General features: G+C 44.3%; 1 long non-coding RNA gene across 1 annotated transcript; it reads right to left on the bottom strand.

The window, feature by feature from the left end:
* Positions 1-569: 569 nt before the first annotated feature.
* LOC131204942 (uncharacterized) lies at positions 570-18,668 on the bottom strand. The gene is made up of 3 exons (XR_009156680.1): positions 18,529-18,668; positions 18,320-18,431; positions 570-2,894 (listed from the first exon to the last, which is right to left on the bottom strand). It is a non-coding gene; the product is annotated as an uncharacterized LOC131204942 (long non-coding RNA).
* Positions 18,669-19,585: the final 917 nt, after the last annotated feature.

The following is a 19,585-nucleotide window of genomic DNA, read 5'->3' as shown; positions in this document are numbered from 1 at the left end:
GCAATTAAGCAGCTTAAAATCGGTAAAGCACCAGGTACAGATGGTTTAACAGCTGTTTATTATAAAAATTTACAAAATGAGATGGTTGAACCACTTAGAGAGTTATTTAATAAATTTCAAATGGGAGGGGATGTTCCCCCTTCATGGAGGACAGCTTTTATTTCGTTAATACCGAAGGAAGATCGAGATGGTATCAAAGCAGAGAATTATAGGTCTATATCACTTTTAAATACTGATTACAAAATATTTGCCAAGATACTTGCTAATAGATTAATGCCAGTGATGAATCAAATAATTCATAATGATCAATCAGGATTTATTAAGGGTAGGCAGATGAGATATAATGTGAGGCAAATTGTAAATTTACTTGAATATTTGGAACGAAACAACCAAGTCTCAGCGGCACTCTTTTTTCTGGACGCTGAAAAAGCCTTTGACAGATTGGATTGGCAGTATTTGTTTAAAGTAATAGAAAAAATGCAATTTGGGGATTTATAATCCATGCAATTAAAGCAATATATCAGAAGCAAACAGCACAAATAATAGTAAATGGTGGGTTAACAGAAACTTTTAAAATTGGGAAAGGGACGAGACAGGGATGCCCCTTGTCTCCATTACTTTTTATTTTAACTTTAGAAATTCTTTTGAATAAAACACGTGGTTCTGATCGAATAAAGGGAATTAGAATTAAACATCAAGATTATAGATTAAGAGCTTTTGCAGATGACTTGGTTGTTACTGTATCTCAACCAATATACTCAGCTATTGGTTTAAAAGAAATAATTGGTCAGTATGGTAAAGTATCTGGATTTAAGGTGAATCAGCAAAAGACAAAGATGATAACTAAAAATATGAATGTACAACAAAAAGAAGAGTTAGAAAGAACTACGGGTTTTGAAATCGTTAAAAAGGTTAAATATTTAGGAATATATATTACAGCTTCAAATGTCAAATTATACAAAAATAATTATGAGGTATTGTGGCAGAAGGTATGGAAAGAAATGGAGAATTGGAAGAAGTTACAACTAACCTTGCTGGGAAGAATAGCAGCTATAAAAATGAATGTTTTGCCCAGGTTTCTATTTTTGTTTCAAATGATACCGGTACTTAAGAACGATATCAAATTACAGGAATGGCAAAATGGGGTTAATAATTTTGTATGGATGGGCAAAAAACCAAGAATAAAATTAAAAATAATGCAGGACGCAAGGGAAAGGGGGGGGTGTCTTAAAATGCCTAATTTAAAATTGTATTATGAAGCAGTTGTCTTATCATTAATTACTGATTGGATTAATTTAATTGAGGAAAGAGTTTTGAATATAGAAGGTTATGGATTGTTATATGGGTGGCACGCCTATTTATTATATGATAAGAAAGTTGATAAAATATTTAAAAATAATATAATTAGAAATGCATTATTGAGGGTCTGGAGGAAATATCAATATAAATTAGATGGAAAGATTCCAATATGGGCAATCCCGAGACACATGATAGAAAATATAAATATATATCAAAAGATGGAGGTAGTTACCTATAAAGAACTCCTTTGTATGGAAAAGGGGGAATTACAATTAAAATCCAGAGAAAAGATGGGGGAAGAAGGGAAAAATTATACATAGTTTCAATATGGACAATTACAAGCTAGATGGAAATTAGATCAAAAAATAGGTATTAAGCAAACAGGATAATTTGTTAAAACAAATGAGAGATCAAGGTCAACAGCATATTAAGAGGTTGTATAATGTATTAGTAGAAATAGACTCAGAGACTGAATTGGTTAAGGATTGTATGATTAAGTGGGCACAAAATTTTCAGCAACCAATAATGTTGGAAACTTGGGAAAGAATTTGGGTGAGGAATGTTAAATTTACACAAGCGCAAAATATGAGAGAAAATTTTTATAAGATGTTTTATAGATGGCATTTAGACCCCAAAAAGTTGTCATGTATGTATCCTAATGTACAGGCTAAATGTTGGAGATGCGATTGTGAAGATGCCACTTATTACCATATATGGTGGACTTGTAAAAAAGTTAAAGCATTTTGGATTAAAGTATGGTGGATCATGCAGAACATTCTGAAAAAGAAGATTAAGTTTACTCCACAGTTCTTTCTACTAGGAATAATTATGGATTGTACAGCTATAGAGACTAAACTGATTTTGAACTTAATAACAGCCGCAAGACTTTTGATTGCTCAATATTGGAAGAAAGAAGAAGAATAGAATAGAATAGAATAGAATAGAATAGAATAGAATAGAATAGAATAGAATAGAATAGAATAGAATAGAATAGAATAGAATAGAATTTTATTGGCCAAGTGTGATTGGACACACAAGGAATTTGTCTTGGTGCATATGCTCTCAGTGTACATAAAAGAAAAGATACGTTCATCAAGGTACAACATTTACAACACAATTGATGATCAATATATCAATATATATCATAAGGATTGTCAGCAACAAGTTATAGTCATACAGTCATAAGTGGAAAGAGATTGGTGATGGGAACTATGAAACGATTAATAGTAGTGCAGATTCAGTAAATAGTCTGACAGTGTTGAGGGAATTATTTGTTTAGCAGAGTGATGGCCTTCGGGAAAAAACTGTTCTTGTGTCTAGTTGTTCTGGTGTGCAGTGCTCTATAGCGTCGTTTTGAGGGTAGGAGTTGAAACAGTTTATGTCCAGGATGCGAGGGATCTGCAAATATTTTCACGGCCCTCTTCTTGATTCGTGCAGTATACAGGTCCTCAATGGAAGGCAAGTTGGTAGCAATTATTTTTTCTGCAGTTCTAATTATCCTCTGAAGTCTGTGTTTTTCTTGTTGGGTTGCAGAACCGAACCAGACAGTTCTAGAGGTGCAAATGACAGACTCAATAATTCCTCTGTAGAATTACCTACAATTGAAGAATGGACACTCAAAGTATCAAATCTGGCAGAAATGGCAAAAATTTCTGCTTATTTGAAAGACTATACACAAGAAAAATATATTTTAGAATGGAAAATGTGGATTGATTATATTCAAAATAAGTATCAGATAAAAAATATCGAATAGCATATGAGTAAATTTAGGAAATATTTTGTATTAGATATATTTCTGAAAGAGAGGGGAATTGAGAGTGTGATTATGTGTGGAGTGACTAGAGATTATAATTTAAGATTTATTTTGGATTATGATTGTTAGTTTTGATACCCTGCATTTTGTTCTGGGAAATCGGGGGTAAGGGAGGGAACTGGGGGGGGTTGAGGGTAGAGGATGGAATGATGGTTAATGTACAGGGATTATTGAAGATGTATAAATATAATTAATGTAGGGTCGGGTCTGCCCAGCTACCATTTTAGAATGGCGGGGAGGGAGAAAAGAGGAGAGAGTAGGAGGTAGGAAAGAGGAGAAGAGGGGTAGAAGAGGGAGAAGAGGAAGGAAGAGGGGTAGAAGAGGGAGAAGGAAGGTGTAGGGTGGAGGGAGGAGAGGATGTAGATAAGAGAAGGGGAGGAAGGTTTGGAAAGTAGAAGAAGGTAGAAGAGGGAAGAGAGTTAAAAGGAGGGAGTGGTGACTAGGCAAGCCCGACTAATTGTATATGACTGTACATTGGATGAGTTGTTGGATATGAATGTAAAAATAAAACTTTTTTATTAAAAAAAAAAGAAGCAACAAAAAAAAAAGGGAAAAAAAAGGGGAAAAAAAGAAATGGGAGCCTTAAAGTTGATCATTCACTGTCCGGAAAAGCTTCTTTTATGACCTAAGCTGTGACACTCAACTGGGGTAGGTCACAATGGTGTTAACTGTCAACTTTGGGAGCCATTCTAGGCCGGAAGCTTCTGTGCTGCCACTTTCTCCTGTGTGGGAAAGTAGGAGGGGGGATTTAGTAGAGGGGTTGCCATTAGACATCATAAGATTCTTCCTGTCAGTCAAGGTCAGGCCAATCCTGCATCTGGAGAAGGAGTGGTCGGAGTAGTGTCTCAAGATGGGACGGTTGGAGCATGTCATCGGCAGAGGAGTCAGGGGATGGTTTTGATTTACTGAGGTTAACTTCATCACCATGCATGTCTTTGACCATGCAGAGTAGGGGTCTCCAAACTTGGCAACTTTAAGACTTGTGGACCTCAACTCCTAGAATTCTGGGAGTTGAAATCAACAAATCTTAAAATTGTCAAGTTTGGAGACCTCTGATGCAGAGAAACACCCAGAGGGAACCCAGAGCACTTGGAAGGGCACCAACCCAAGGAAAGCCAACCCTACACACAGAGTGAAGTCTAGTACTCCAACGGTGAAGCTCCCTTCTTTTTTTTTTTAAATTGAAAAAGTTTTACAAAACTTTTTTCTCCCGTTTCCCCCTCCCCCCTAGAAACCCCTCCCCCCCGACTTCCCAGAACAAACACAAGGTATAGATGAAGCTCCCTTCTTGAAGGATGTGATATGGGCAACAGGAGATATCCTGGGTAGTGGTGGTGAACAATTTTCTTTTTTCATTCTAATTGCTCTTTCACAATTAAGACTTTTGAGGGGGGAAAGGCAGAACAGGGAACTAGGAAAAAAAGGGAGGGAAAGAAAAATACTGGAGAAAAGGAGAACGTATCAATCAATAAACAGAGTTATCAATTAGCATGAATGAGAAGTTCAGGATTTCATTAGGGAATTGATTTAATGAATTACCTGAATGGAGTATATTAAGATTTTTTTAAAAAGAAGCAGATTCTATAAGCAAGATGTTAATATTGATATTGTATATTACAATTCATTGGAGAAGTGCATATAAATGTATAGAAAAGAAAAAAAATCAGTAAAACCATTCTTAAAAATTGCTCAATTTCAAATTCCATCCTATCTGAATTTGATTTTTTTCTGATGATACAACTAAAATCCATAATTCTCCCTTTCTAATACCTGTATTTCCCTTAGATTGTACTGCATAATCTATAAGAGTGATGCATTTATATCATTTGGTGCCTTTACCTTATATATTTTTTAATGTTTTTATGGGTATCCAAGGAAGAATTATAAAGAAGGGCGCAAAGTACATACAAAGATTTGCAGGGAATGGATTTCCAGGTTTAGTTATTCAGATTAGAATTCTAGGTATAACAGGTTCTACAACTACTATCTTCATGTTGGGTGAAAAATATTTTCCTACTTCAACTTGAAGGCTTAGGTTGTAAGGATAGTACAATATTGGATTCTTCATTTGCTTCCTTTTTATTTTGGTATGCATCAGTCACAAAAATCAAGTATTTTTATTATTGTAATGACCTTTTCCAGGAGGAAAGGACAGAGAAACTGAGCATCAATGAGTCGAGGGCAATGCCAAGAAGGTGACTGCTGGAACAAAGACAGGTTTGTCAGAAACTTTCAGAATGCAAGATTGGCAAGATTGTAGCTGATAGACCATAGTCAAGTGACTCCCTCCTCCTCTGTCCAAAAGCATTTTCATAGCTGAAATTAAATTGCATCCAGTTTTGGTTGCCACGATGTAAAAAAGATGTTGAGACTCTAGAAAGAGTGCAGAGAAGAGCAACAAAGATGATTAGGGGACTGGAGGCTAAAACATATAAAGAACGGTTGCAGAAACTGGGTATGTCTAGTTTAATAAAAAGAAGGACTAGGGGAGACATGATAGCAGTGTTCCAATATCTCAGGGGTTGCCACAAAGAAGAGAGAGTCGGGCTGTTCTCCAAAGCACCTGAGGGTAGAACAAGAAGCAATGGGGGGAAACTGATCAAGGAAAGAAGCAACTTAGAACTAAAGAGAAATTTCCTGACAGTTAGAACAATTAATAAGTGGAATGACTTGCCTGCAGAAGTTGTGAATGCTCCAACACTGGAAATTTTTAAGAAAATGTTGGATAACCATCTGACTGAGATGGTGTAGGGTTTCCTGCCTGGGCAGGGGGTTGGACTAGAAGGCCTCCAAGGTCCCTTCCAACTCTGTTGTTATATTATATTGTATTAAATAAAAAGTCTTGGGAGGCCGTGGAAAATCTTTGGAAAAGGGAAAACAGAGCCCAGTGCAAAGAATTATCAGGTTATTAAGCCAAACCCTGTGTACACCAGGGGTCTCCAGCCTTGGCAACTGTAAGGCTTGTGGACTTCAACTCCCAGAATTCCTTAGCTAGCAAAGTTGGCTGAGGAATTCTGGCAGTTAAAGTCCACAATTCTTACAGTTGCCAAGGTTGAAGACCCCTGATGTACACAACTGTATCTGCTCCCCTTTGTGACATGACTGTGTTTGCTTGAGGCACAATCCGGGTCATTGGCGCAGCCCACTTCATAAAAGTCCACTTCACCATCACATGTGCCACTAGCTCAACCTCCATATTTAATATGCTTAATTTCAAGACACTGAATTTGAATGCTACCTCTTTCTTCGTAGGGGAACTCCAAAAGGGTTGACATAGTATAAACCAAAGATGGATTAGTAAAGGACTGCTGGAAAGAAAAGAAAAGTTTACTGGAGAACTTGAGGAGGAGGACAGCACATTTGAAGCTTGAAACCCTCTGAGCCCGAGGACTGAAGTTGGCTGATGTCTGGAAAATAAACCTACCTGAAGATGGTTGATGGACACTGCATAGAAATCCATGAGCTGAACTCAGGGAATGGATGCAGTGCGACAAAGTGCTTGTGGGCAGTGTGGATCATCCCAGAGCGGAGGTAGGCTCCAGGGTGCGTGTGTGTAAATGGCAGTTCTAAAATGTGGTGACAGAGAGAAGTGTCATGCAGGCTTAGTCTGGTATGGTTGCAGTATGGAAGGATAAACCCTAACCCTAATCCATACCACATTTCAGACATCAATAGAATTGAACGTGTCCAGAAATACTTTAAAAGAAGAGTTCTCCACTCCTCTGAATACAACAAAATACCTGATGCCACCAAACTTGAAATCTTGAATTTAGAAAACTTAGAACTCTGCCGCCTTCGGCATGACCTGAGTATAACTCATAAAATCATCTGCTACAATGTCCTTCCTTTCAAAGAATACTTCAGCTTCAACCACAACAATACGAGAGCACACAATAGATTTAAACTTAAAGTGAACCGCTCCCATCTTGATTGTAGAAAATAAGACTATAGAAACAGAGTTGTTAATACCTGGAATGCACTACCTGATTCTGTGGTCTCTTACCAAAATCCCCAAAGCTTTAACCAAACACTATCTACTGTTGACCTCACCCCATTCCTAAGAGGTCTGTAAGGGGAGTGCATAAGAGCACCAGCATGCCTACCGTTCCTGTCCCAATATTCCCTTTCGCTGTATCCAATTCCTATGTTTATTTCATGCTTATACTTATATATATTGTTGCGTTTGACAAATAAATACATAAATACATAAATACATAAGTACATAAATACATAAATACATAAATAAATAAATACATAAATAGATATTGAAAGAAAAACTGGATATTCATGGGGGAAAATAATGAAACAAAAATAAAAATGAATTTTGGCTGGTGGATATCTTTGGGACATGCAGATTTCAGATGTGCAGGTAACCACAGCTATCTATGCTTTCTTTGCAGCATGCCTCTTCACACACCAAGTTCTTCTACGAGGGAAGATGGGAATGGAGCATTGATGAACAGAGAAAAATGGTCAAACTTGCGATGGCTAATAGAAAGGCAAGTTTACTGGAAAGTTTCTAAGTGGGATGGGAAGATTGTAGCTACTGTACCGTCGTCATGTAGTTTTCTTCCACTATGTACTCCCCCGAGCCGTTCTCTCAATTTGAAAGTTTGCAAAGAAGTGTATGGAATTATCCCCACCACCATTGAGTTATAGAAGATACCATTGTGTCCTGGAAGGAATCAGGCTGTCCTGTCTATAGGCAAGAAGAAACCCAGTTGTATGGAAAGACATGGAGCTAACCCAGTCCGTGAGCTGGCCCCCTGCATACAGCCATTTCATCGATTGATTGTTGAGGTGTAAGCAAGGTGGTGTCGATGCTTAACCCCTCGATACCATTTTTTCCTCTGAAATGAAAGAAAAGTTTTGGAAAGCCCTATTGCTGCTTGAATCGGGCCGATGTCCTTGAGAAGTCTGTCCATTTGCATAGCTGATTTCTGATTTCTGCAGGCACCACAGTGCCACAGTCTTGCAGGTTTCAGGTTAGCCTCCATTTAGTGGCATCTGAGCGGCGTTCCCCAGCCCATCCCGATCTCTGCCGAAGGTTGAGGTTTCTTCTTGGGGACAGGATTAGGACAAATTTAAGTGGACCTTTGAAAGAGGGTTTCTCGGAAGGGGAAGGGGCTATTCCTGCTAAAATGGGGATGTTTGACCGGTCCCCCAGAGGAAGCGAGCCCTATTCTGAATCTGCTCCATAGGCTCATGAGGAAGTTTTTGCAAAGCAAAGCTAGCAACTTGCCTCCAGGGAGCTGTAGCCCAAGTATATCCCTTTTCCATCGCTTGCTCTTTATTTATTTTTTTGTCCCCCATTTCTCATTCTAAGGGCAGTCCTCCTCCCAAGGCTCAGGGTTACAGGGTAAAACCCTCCCACAAGGTCCTTGGAATCGTTTTCCAATACCGGCCCCGAACACCACCGAGGGAGGCCATGGAACCTCTTTGCAAAAGAGAAACAGAACCTGGTTCCTAGACTTACCTGGTTCTTAAGCCAAACTCCATGGACAGAGCGGTATCTGTTCCCCTTCATGCCATGATTGTGTTTGTTCTGGCCACAGTCAGGGCCATTGACAGCTCACAGAACTAAAGGCCCACTTTACATGCAGCACTAGCCAATCCAGCCTGGGTAAGGTCTCCGTCATTCATGTCCTTTCTTTGCAGAAAGTTTCTTCGGCCAGTTTCTTCAGAAGGGAACTTCTTCAGCAACTAAAGTCAACTCAGAGGAGCCCAAAGATGGAGCAGAAGAGACGGGATTGAAAGGCAAGTTCTCGAGAAGACTTGCTGAGTGGAACGGCTCATTTGCAGCATGTACCCTCTATTCACCATGGCCTGAAGCAGGCTGACGTCCGGAAGACGGACCTAGCAAAAGCTGGCCGATGGACGCTGTGTAGAAATTGATGAATCGAAGCCGGTGCATGATTGTGAATGGATGGAGTGTGACTGTGCGTGCGGATGGGTGGTGTGGAACATCCCAGAGTGGATGCAGCCCGCAGTGTGCTTTTGTGTATGCGTCTGAGTTAGTGAATGTGTTCGTGGTGAACGAGAGAAGTCTGGCGTCGGCTCAGTCTGATGCGGGGCAGCATGCTAGTATAAGCCCTAGGCCCAGCTTCGCGGGGTCTTGTGGTGCTGCGAATGGAGATAAGTGTCCTTAGGAGGCGGAATGAAAGGAAACCGGTGGAAATGATTGGAGGAAACCAGTGGAATTTGGCAGCGGTTGCTGAGGTACCGTGATCCGGACTGAGGCTGGGGGATGTCTTTGGGAGATGGAGATAGTGAATAAGAGGAAGGGCCCTCTGTACTCAACATGCAGTACTCAACAGAACTACATCCAGATGGAGGGAATTTAGCAGTGGGGTACTCCAAGGTTCCATTTTAGGCCCAGGGCTCTCCGATATCTTCATAAACAATGTAGATGAGAGAATTGAAGGGGCGCTCATCAAATTGACAGGCAAATTGGACAGGCAAATTGACAGATAAAAGTAAAGGTTTACACCTAGGTAAGAAAAAGCAACTGCGAAGGTATCCACCGGGTGAAACCTGACTTAACGTCAGTAACCAAAAGAGGGAGCTTGGAGTCGTAGTGACCAATCACTTAAATATGAGACAACAGTGTGCGGATGCAGGGAAAAAAAGCCAATGCAATCCTAGGATGCATTAATAGATGGATAGAATCAGGATCAGGTGTAGCTCTAATACTGCTTTTCAAAGTAAGACCAGAATTGGAATACGGTCAGCACAATACAGAAAAGATGCTGACACTCTGGAAAAAATGCAGAGAAGAGAAAGAAAAATTATTGAGGGGGGGGCAGTGTTTGGAGGCTAAAACGTAGGAAGAATGCTTACAGGATTAGACTATGTCTAGTCTGATGAAAAGAAGGATCGGGGAGGCATGATAGCACAAAACCCATGGAACGGTTTGCCTTCAGAGGTTGTGAGTGCTCCATCACTGAAGGTTTTCGAAAAGAGAGGACAACCGTTTGTTTGAAATAGTATAGAGTCTCCTGCTCGAGCGGGGGGTTGGACTAGAAGACCACTGAGGTCCCCTAGAATTCGATTATTCTGTATTTTATGAGGAGGCTAGTAGAATTTGGTAAGAGTTGCTGAGGTCCAGTGTTCCACAAGGAGACTGGTGGATGTCTTTCACAGAGGAAGACGGTAGATAAGAGCGAGGGCCATTTTTTGGGATGGAGCCATCTCACCCCAAAGACTGATGCTGGCTGATGTCGTTTAGACAGACCTAGCAAAACTGGACAATGGACGCTGTGTGGAAATTGATGAATGGAAGCCGGGCGTGATTGTGAATGGATGGAGTGTGGCTGAGTGTGCGGAAGGGCGGTGTGGAACATCCCAGAGTGGATGCAGCCCGCAGTGTGCTTGTGTGTATGCGTCTGAGTTGTCGAATGCGTTCGTGGTGAACGAGAGAAGCTGGCGTCGGCTTAGTCTGATGCGGGGCAGCATGCGAGTATAAGCCCTAGGCCCAGCTTCGCGGGGTCTTGTGGTGCTGTGAATGGAGATAAATGTCCTTATGATGCGAATGAAAGGAAACCGGGGACTATTTATCGGTTGAAGCTAGTGGAATTTGGCAACTGTTACCGAGGTACAGTGATCCGGACTGAGGCTGGTGGATGTCTTTGGGAGAGGGAGACGGTAGAGAAGAGTGAGGGGCCTTTTTTGGGATGGAGCCCTCTCACCCCAAGGACTGATGCTGGCTGATGTCGTTTAGACAGACCTAGCAAAACTGGACAATGGACGCTGTGTGAAAATGGATGAATGGAAGCCGGGCGTGATTGTGAATGGATGGAGTGTGACCCTGTGTACAGATGGGTGGTGTGGAACATCCCAGAGTGGATGCAGCCCGCAGTGTGCTTGTGTGTAAGCATCTGAGTTGTCGAATGTGTTCGTGGTGCAAGAGAGAAGTCTGGCGTTGGCTTAGTCTGATGCGGAGGCGGCGAGGAAGAATAAGCCTTGGATCCAGCTTCATTGGGTCTGGGTGGCAGCGTGAATGGAGCTAAGCATCCTTAGGAAGCGGAATGAAAGGAAACCGGTGGATATTCATTGGAGGAAACCAGCTGAATTTGGCAGCCGTGTCTGAGGTAGAGTGTTCCAGCCCAAGGCTGGTGGATCTTTTGGGAGAGGAGACGGTAGAGAAGAGTGAGGGGCCTTTTTTGGGATGGAGCCCTCTCACCCCAAGGACTGATGCTGGCTGATGTCGTTTAGACAGACCTAGCAAAACTGGGCAATGGATGCTGTGTGAAAATGGATGAATGGAAGCCGGGCGTGATTGTGAATGGATGGAGTGTGACCCTGTGTACAGATGGGTGGTGTGGAACATCCCAGAGTGGATGCAGCCCGCAGTGTGCTTGTGTGTATGCGTCTGAGTTGTCGAACGCGTTCGTGGTGAACGAGAGAAGCTGGCGTCGGCTTAGTCTGATGCGGAGGCGGCGAGGAAGAATAAGCCTTGGATCCACCTTCATTGGGTCTGGGTGGCAGCGTGAATGGAGCTAAGCATCCTTAGGAAGCGGAATGAAAGGAAACCGGGGACTATTTATCGGTTGAAGCTAGTGGAATTTGGCAACTGTTACCGAGGTACAGTGATCCGGACTGAGGCTGGTGGATGTCTTTGGGAGAGGGAGACGGTAGAGAAGAGTGAGGGGCCTTTTTTGGGATGGAGCCCTCTCACCCCAAGGACTGATGCTGGCTGATGTCGTTTAGACAGACCTAGCAAAACTGGGCAATGGACGCTGTGTGAAAATGGATGAATGGAAGCCGGGCGTGATTGTGAATGGATGGAGTGTGACCCTGTGTACAGATGGGTGGTGTGGAACATCCCAGAGTGGATGCAGCCCGCAGTGTGCTTGTGTGTAAGCATCTGAGTTGTCGAATGTGTTCGTGGTGCAAGAGAGAAGTCTGGCGTTGGCTTAGTCTGATGCGGAGGCGGCGAGGAAGAATAAGCCTTGGATCCAGCTTCATTGGGTCTGGGTGGCAGCGTGAATGGAGCTAAGCATCCTTAGGAAGCGGAATGAAAGGAAACCGGGACTATTTATCGGTTGAAGCTAGTGGAATTTGGCAGCCGTGTCTGAGGTAGAGTGTTCCAGCCCAAGGCTGGTGGATGTCTTTGGGAGAGGAGACGGTAGAGAAGAGTGAGGGGCCTTTTTTGGGATGGAGCCCTCTCACCCCAAGGACTGATGCTGGCTGATGTCGTTTAGACAGACCTAGCAAAACTGGACAATGGACGCTGTGTGAAAATGGATGAATGGAAGCCGGGCGTGATTGTGAATGGATGGAGTGTGACCCTGTGTACAGATGGGTGGTGTGGAACATCCCAGAGTGGATGCAGCCCGCAGTGTGCTTGTGTGTAAGTATCTGAGTTGTCGAATGTGTTCGTGGTGCAAGAGAGAAGTCTGGCGTTGGCTTAGTCTGATGCGGAGGCGGCGAGGAAGAATAAGCCTTGGATCCAGCTTCATTGGGTCTGGGTGGCAGCGTGAATGGAGCTAAGCATCCTTAGGAAGCAGAATGAAAGGAAACCGGGACTATTTATCGGTTGAAGCTAGTGGAATTTGGCAACTGTTACCGAGGTACAGTGATCCGGACTGAGGCTGGTGGATCTTTGGAAGATGCATGTTGCCAATGGGCTGGCCCGCTCAGGGTACTTTGTTTGCTCTGTTTGCAGCATGCCTTTAAAAGTAAAAAAGCCTTTGAGGATCTTGCCCTCAGCTGAGATCGGCAGAGCCTTTAAACTTAAAAAAATGTAAAGGCTATTTTCGGAGGAAATTCCTCCAGTGGACACAAAATAAATAATGCAATATTATTTTGGACTTGAAAACACAAATGAACCAGATATCAATAAGATTCACAACATCATTGGAAATTATAATTCATCAACCATCTCCCCAAATGAAATAATTGCTGTCTCCAGAGATGGACCAGAATATAAAAACAGCGATGGGACAACAGCACCAAGATTTTGTAGAGTTATATGCACTAATGAGGACAGTAAACGCAAATTCATAAATACTATAAACTCAATTGCTAATTCCAACCCTTCCTACAGTAAACTTAGATCACGTCTGACCTATCCTTTCTACAAAGGATCGCTCGTGAACTTAGCAGAACTTAAAAGAAGACAAGACAATGGTGAATCCAACCTATACATCGACTACCATGCTGATTGCATAAAAATAAAACCTGCAATCAAAAATCACCTCAAACCCCCATCACCCATAACAATCAACCAGCCATCCCAGTATTCAATCAAGTACCCATCCCCCTACCTCCCATTCAACCAACCATCTTACCAGCTATCCAACCAACAGCCATCCAACCAACAATCCAACCAGCCATCCAACCAACCATCCAACCAACCATCCAAACAGCCATCCAAGCAGCCATCCAACCAGCCATCCAACCAGCCATCCAAACAGCCATCCAAACAGCCACCCAACAATCCACCCAACCAGCCATCCAAACAACCATCCATCCAAACACCCAAACTACCATCCAACCATCTATACAACCATCTATTGTCCACAACCCCCAACCTACTAACACCCAAAACTAGGTATGCACGCCCCTTACCTCTTCAACACCAATCATATCAGATCTCAAATGCAAGGTATGCACGCCCCTTTCTGGACCGGGAGGCCCTTTGCACGGTCACTCACGCCCTTGTGACGTCTCGCCTGGATTACTGCAACGCTCTCTACATGGGGCTTCCCTTGAAGGGCATCCGGAGGCTGCAGTTAGTTCAGAATGCGGCTGCGCGGGTGATAGAGGGAGCCCCTCGTGGCTCCCGCATAACACCCATCCTGCGCAGGCTGCACTGGCTACCTGTGGCCTTCCGGGTGCGCTTCAAGGTTTTGGTGACCACCTTTAAAGCGCTCCATGGCATAGGGCCGGGTTACAGATACCTCTCACTCACAGAGAGGGACTCCTCAGGGTGCCGTCAGCTAGGCAGTGTCGGTTGGCGGCTCTGTGGGGCTCCCACCTCTCCAGGACTCCGTCAACTTCCTGACCTTCGAACCTTCCGTCGCGAGCTCAAGACACATTTATTCATCTGTGCAGGACTGGCTTAGATTTTTAAATTTAGAGGGGTTTTAAATTGATTTTAATATTTATATTTGATATTTATATTTCTATTTTTAATAATTCGGGCGCTAGAATAAGTTTTTTAAGGATTATTTTAATTTGTATATTGATATTGATATTTTATATGCCTGTAAACCGCCCTGAGTCCTTTGGGAGATAGGGCGGTATATAAATTCGAATAATAAATAAATAAATAAATAAAAATAAAAAATTGATAAATGCAAGAAGCATAGTCAACAAATTACCTGAATTTATCCTCTTATTAAACAGTGGCACATTTGATATCATTTTTGTTTGTGAAACATGGCTGAATTCATCCCTTCCTGACTCCATTATCTCAAACAAAGAATATCAAGTCTATCGATCAGATCGGGAAAACCGAGTGTGTGTAAGGCTGTGTCTAAATGTCTCTTGTGGCTGGGAGGTGTGTGGGGGGTTTGTGGTCCCTTCCGTCCCAATTCTCAGCCACCCTGGCCCTGCTGGGAGCTCAGCTGAGCGATGGCCGGAGGTTTCCAGGAAGCCAGGGGGGATTTGGCTTTGTGGAGTGAGTGTGACCCTCTGTGTCGAAGAACGGAGACTGACCCAGACGGAGGCTTGGTTCAAAGACCCTTTTTCCTGTTGTCTGATTGGAGGAATTCAGCTGATCCAAGCAGGGAGAGAAGTGGACAATGGTGCTCAGGCAGGGTGTCAGGGATCCAACTGATGCCCTAATTAAATCAGGAGTCTCAAGCTGACTTCTTCAAAAGAAATCCAGTTATTTATTTAGGAGCTTCATGTAAGCATGGAGCAAGTGAAGCCAACTGTGACCTCACTTAATTCATGCCTTGGCTCTGACCCTGTTTTTCCCTCCCCCCACCCAAGGTGTGTCATCAGTCACATTCCCCAACGAAGCAATTTTGTAGGTTGTAGAAGTCACTCCCTCCAGCCTCTCTGGATCTCCATGGAGATGGCCTTGATGGCTGGAATATGCTTTGTTTTGACTGAGGAGCAAATTCCTCAATACAGCTGAGAGGCTCGGTTCCCCATCCCCCTGCCTATGGCAACTCCAGAGCAGGTCGGGAATGTTGACACAGACTCTGCTTGGGGAAGGAATCTTTCCCAAAGAATCAGGAAACCGCTGTGGCCCGGGCTGGGAGGGTCCGTGCCTCCACTGGTGCCTCCAAAGGCTACAAAAAAAGGGAGGCTGTGAAATTGGAAGGGATGATTAAAAAAACCCTCTTCCTCCTTGTGAGAAGAGAAATTCCTGTATCTGCACAAGGCCGTGACAGATTCCATGCAAACAGAAGCAGGAAAGCTGGTTTAATATTTGTTAGATTTTTCCCAATGTTTTATTATTTTTTCAAATAACTGAAGGAGGTGAACATGTCCAACTCTTCTTCTTCTTCTTCCTCTTTCCCCCACAACAACAGCCCTGTGAGGTGGGCTTGTCTGAAAGAGAGTCTCTGTTCCGAAGTCAGCAAAGAAGCTTTCAGGGCTAAGGCAGGACTTGAACTCAGGATCTCTTGCTTCCTAGCCTGCTGCCTTAACCATTGTGAGTGTTAATCCAGGGCGGATTTTGGGCAAAGGCCCTGCTGGTCACCACTGCCGCCTCGTCTTCCAGCAGGACCCTCCAACCCTCCCCCCCCCACTTCCCCGGGTCCTTCTGGGGTGGAGCAGCCCCATCCGAGAGCCCCTCCCCCAACCCCTCGGGTCCTGGAGGTGGGTCCTTGCAATAGTCATTGTCATTAAGTATTTCCGACATCGGCTGGTCACTCTTCAGGTCCCAAGGGAATGAAAGCCACCCTCCCTTCGTGTGGTGGGATCACCCCATGAATTGGACGGCTGCATCCAGGCGGTTTTCTTGAGAGCAGGCGAGGTCGGCCACTGCCTTTTTCTCTCTCTGCTTTTTTATTTTTTCCTTCGTTTATAATATAAAATGCAGAAATGCAAGAGAAAATGGTAGGAAAAATAGGGGAGGGAAAAAGGAGAAAAAGAAAGAAAAGGCCTTGGCTTCCGACTCCCTTCTCAACCGAACCCTGGCATCTCCTGGTGGTCTCCCAACCCTGTTTACATCCAAGCCTGCTTCAGCTTTCCCAGATCAGTCCGCTGCTGCATCCTTCAGATAGTCCTTGACTTACGACCAGTATTGCAATTGCTAAGCTGGACGGTCATTAAGGGAGTTGCTCTCAGTTTTGCAATGTTTCTGCCATGGTTATTATGCAAGTTGCTGCATTCTTTAGTGTATCAGGGGTCATTAAGCGAGTTCAGTTTTGACCTTTGATGTTGCTTGTCGATTTCCACGCCCGTTGTCAGGCGCATGTGACCATGGGGATGCTGCTGCAGTCATACCTCTGAAATCCCATTTGCAGGGTCATGGGAACCTGGAACTTTCCTGGTTGTAAGCAGAAGACGACTCGAGGGTCCTTGATGGGGGAATGTATGAAATTTAATCCCTGTGTTTCTTCAGCCACATTCTCACAACGTCTTCTTAAATTGAATAATACCTAATCCTTCCTCCTATTTCTCTTTTAACCCCTATTCAGCTGGGCCAGGAGAGGAAAACCTGGGTTCTCTGGCTCTCGAATGCTAGACTCCAGATACAAGGGAAAACATTTTATTTTGGACTGCACCCCCCAAAAATGGGAACAATCTGTTGCTTCACAGCTCTCCAAACAACTGACAGCTGTCCGTTCAGATGGAGGAGCTCTGGTTGACGCGATTCAGGGCTTGCTTGTAAAAGCCCTTTAAGAGTCGGCTCATCAATGAATAAGCCCTGCCCGCAGGTGAAGGCAGCCGATTGGTGGATAATTTTCAGATCTCAGGTCCAGGCCAATCAGAGCCTTGGCTTGTGACGTCAGAGGCTCCTCCTAAGCTCATTGGCCGGAGCTCTCCATGGCAACCTCCAGCATCCTTGGGGAGTCTGGACCACATCATGGAGGCTCTGCTCAAAATCCCTGGAAAGTGGCTGGATTGGATGGCAGCACTGGGGGCATCGCAGGGCCTCCCTGGCCTGGGCTCCTCGGAAAGGGGAGACCCTCCCCTTTAAGGCAGAATTAAGGGGAGGGGGAGATTAGAAAAATGGGCTTCACCCTCAGACCAGAGAGGTGCTGATACCTGCCGTGTCCGCAGCCTCCATCCCTCTGACCAAACTCCTCATCCACTGTCTCAAAGGTTCCTGTCTCAGGAAAGGGGCCGGGGGGCCGGGGGGGCCGGGGGGCAGCGATATGAACTAGGGAAATAATTGGCTTCGGGATGCCCCAGTTGGAGAGGCATTGAGACCCCAAAGCTAGAAACTGACCTGGGGAAATTAACCTAAAAGGGGATTCCATTGGCCAGATGTAGTCATTTCCCAAACACACTCGGCCTGGCGATTGACTTATTTATATATATTTATTTTTGATGACTCAGATTTTAACCCACCTTTATTCTTTCTCTAAATAGCTCAAGGCAGTGAACATATGGAAGACGCCTTTGTCCTCACAACAAGCTTGTGAGGTAGGCTGTGGCGGAGAGAGAACGGTTTCTCCTTGGGGAAGGGAAAGAGCTACTTGAAGGTCTTTGCAGATGTTTCCAGAGATCCCTTTCTTAGCTCCTTTGAGACTGCCTCAGATCTCTAGAGATCCTCTGAGATCTCCTCCTGGGTCTTTGTGGGATTCCTGCCGTTCTCTCTCTTTCAGGATTTGGCAGGAAAGTTTCTCTCTGGAAGAATCGGAAGGAGAGACGTCAATCCTGAGAAGCAACCAAATATTTCCTTCCTTCCTTCCTTCCTTCCTTCCTTCCTTCCTTCCTTCCTTCCTTTCTTTTTTTTCTTTCCTTCCAGTAATGCAACAACTTTGATTAATGTTCTGAATTTAAACACAGTCAGGAAATGAGTGCATTTGTCATGGATGGTCTGAGAAAGTCCGTGTCTCACCTCCTCAGTCGCTCCGTGAAGTCCTTTCTGATCGTCTGCTTTTCCTCTGCCAAAGCGACCTTCTCCAGCGTAAGCCCCTCAATTTACCCTGAAGGTCCATCCTCTCATTTGTCATATCCCCTATGACGATTTCTTTTCTAATTTAGAAGACTGGAGAAATTAGCCTTCTCATTTCAGACTAGGACTTATTTTCGGTAGGTCATATTTTTTGGGGAAAACACAGTATTTCTTACCTGTCCAGTTGTTCCCACAACGCTTGGTTCTCCCCAGGAGCTCCTGCTTCTCCCCAGCTTGCTGCAGAACCTGCAGTGGAGATGGCGGTTCTGCTGTTCCAAAATCTTTATTCTATAAAATGGGAAGACAAGAGGGGAATTAGCCCCCTAAGAACTGAATAGGAAATCCTGGAAGAGAAAGTCAGGGTTGCTGTCTCAAAATTTCTCACCTCCTCTGCTTCTCCTCCAGCTCCCTGCAGAGTTGTGCGTTCTTTTCCGCAAGCTGGGCATTTTGACGCAGGAGCTGCTCATTCAGGGAGAACAACTTCTCCTTTCTGTTGCTGTAAATAGGAAGACCAGAGAAAAATTAGACCCGTATTTTTTTTACTTGAATCAACAAACTTTTTCCTCAATGGAAAAACATTAAAGATACCTTTATGTTTGTGTGTGTGTGTGTGTGTAAATTCAGTGTTGCTGTTTTTATTAACAATGCTTTCACCATTTATTGGGTCTTTTAGAAAGGCTCAGTAAAAGTGGCAAATTCATCTGAGCAGGATTTTCTAAAAGAAAGCAGATTTCGCATTCAAAGCCTCCAGTTCCCAGGGAAGACAAAAATCCAGGCTGCCCCTCTATTCCTGGCCCACCCCCTTTGCCATGACAACCCTGTAGCCAATCAAACGGCAGGAAGAGGCGGTTGCCTGGGAGCTTCCCTGCCCTCAGCCTGATGGAGAAGAGGCTGAAGACGCCAAGCCAAAAGAGGGGGGGAGGTCAAATAAAGAGCAAAATTCAAAGCTTTGGGGGGGGGGGTTAGGAAAGAGGCAAAACCTCCCAGAATTGCAGAGGGAGGGGGGCTTAAGCCCCTTCCCCAGAAAAGGCTTCAATGAAGAGGGACTCCTCAGCTGGGGGCTCTGGAGGGGCCATGGGGGACCCCCATCTTCCTCAGAGTCAGGGAGGGTCCCCTCCAGGGTGAGGCTGGCTGCCTTTTCCTCCAGGGCAACCCCGGATCCCCCCTCAAAGACCCAGCCCTGCATGGCTTCTCCCCCACAGGAGCCTCTCCTGGAAAGACATGAAGCCCAAGCGAAGCTGGAGAATCCCCGGGGGCTGCGTCCCCCCCATCATTCAACCCTGGGACCCATAAACCAGGTTAGTCTCTTCCCAGGAATGCCCCAGATCCCCTCCTCCTTCCTGGCCATCCTGGACTTTCTCCATGAGTCTGGGCTTTGCTTTCCCAAGTGCCCCATGGAAAGAAAGGGGTGCTACATCCTACAACATCTTGAGTCTCCAAAG

This window comes from Ahaetulla prasina, chromosome 11, assembly GCF_028640845.1.
Source record: "Ahaetulla prasina isolate Xishuangbanna chromosome 11, ASM2864084v1, whole genome shotgun sequence".
Classification (NCBI taxonomy): Eukaryota; Metazoa; Chordata; class Lepidosauria; order Squamata; family Colubridae; genus Ahaetulla; species Ahaetulla prasina.
Note: the sequence above shows the minus strand (reverse complement) of the source record. Positions and strands in the feature narration are given on the sequence as shown.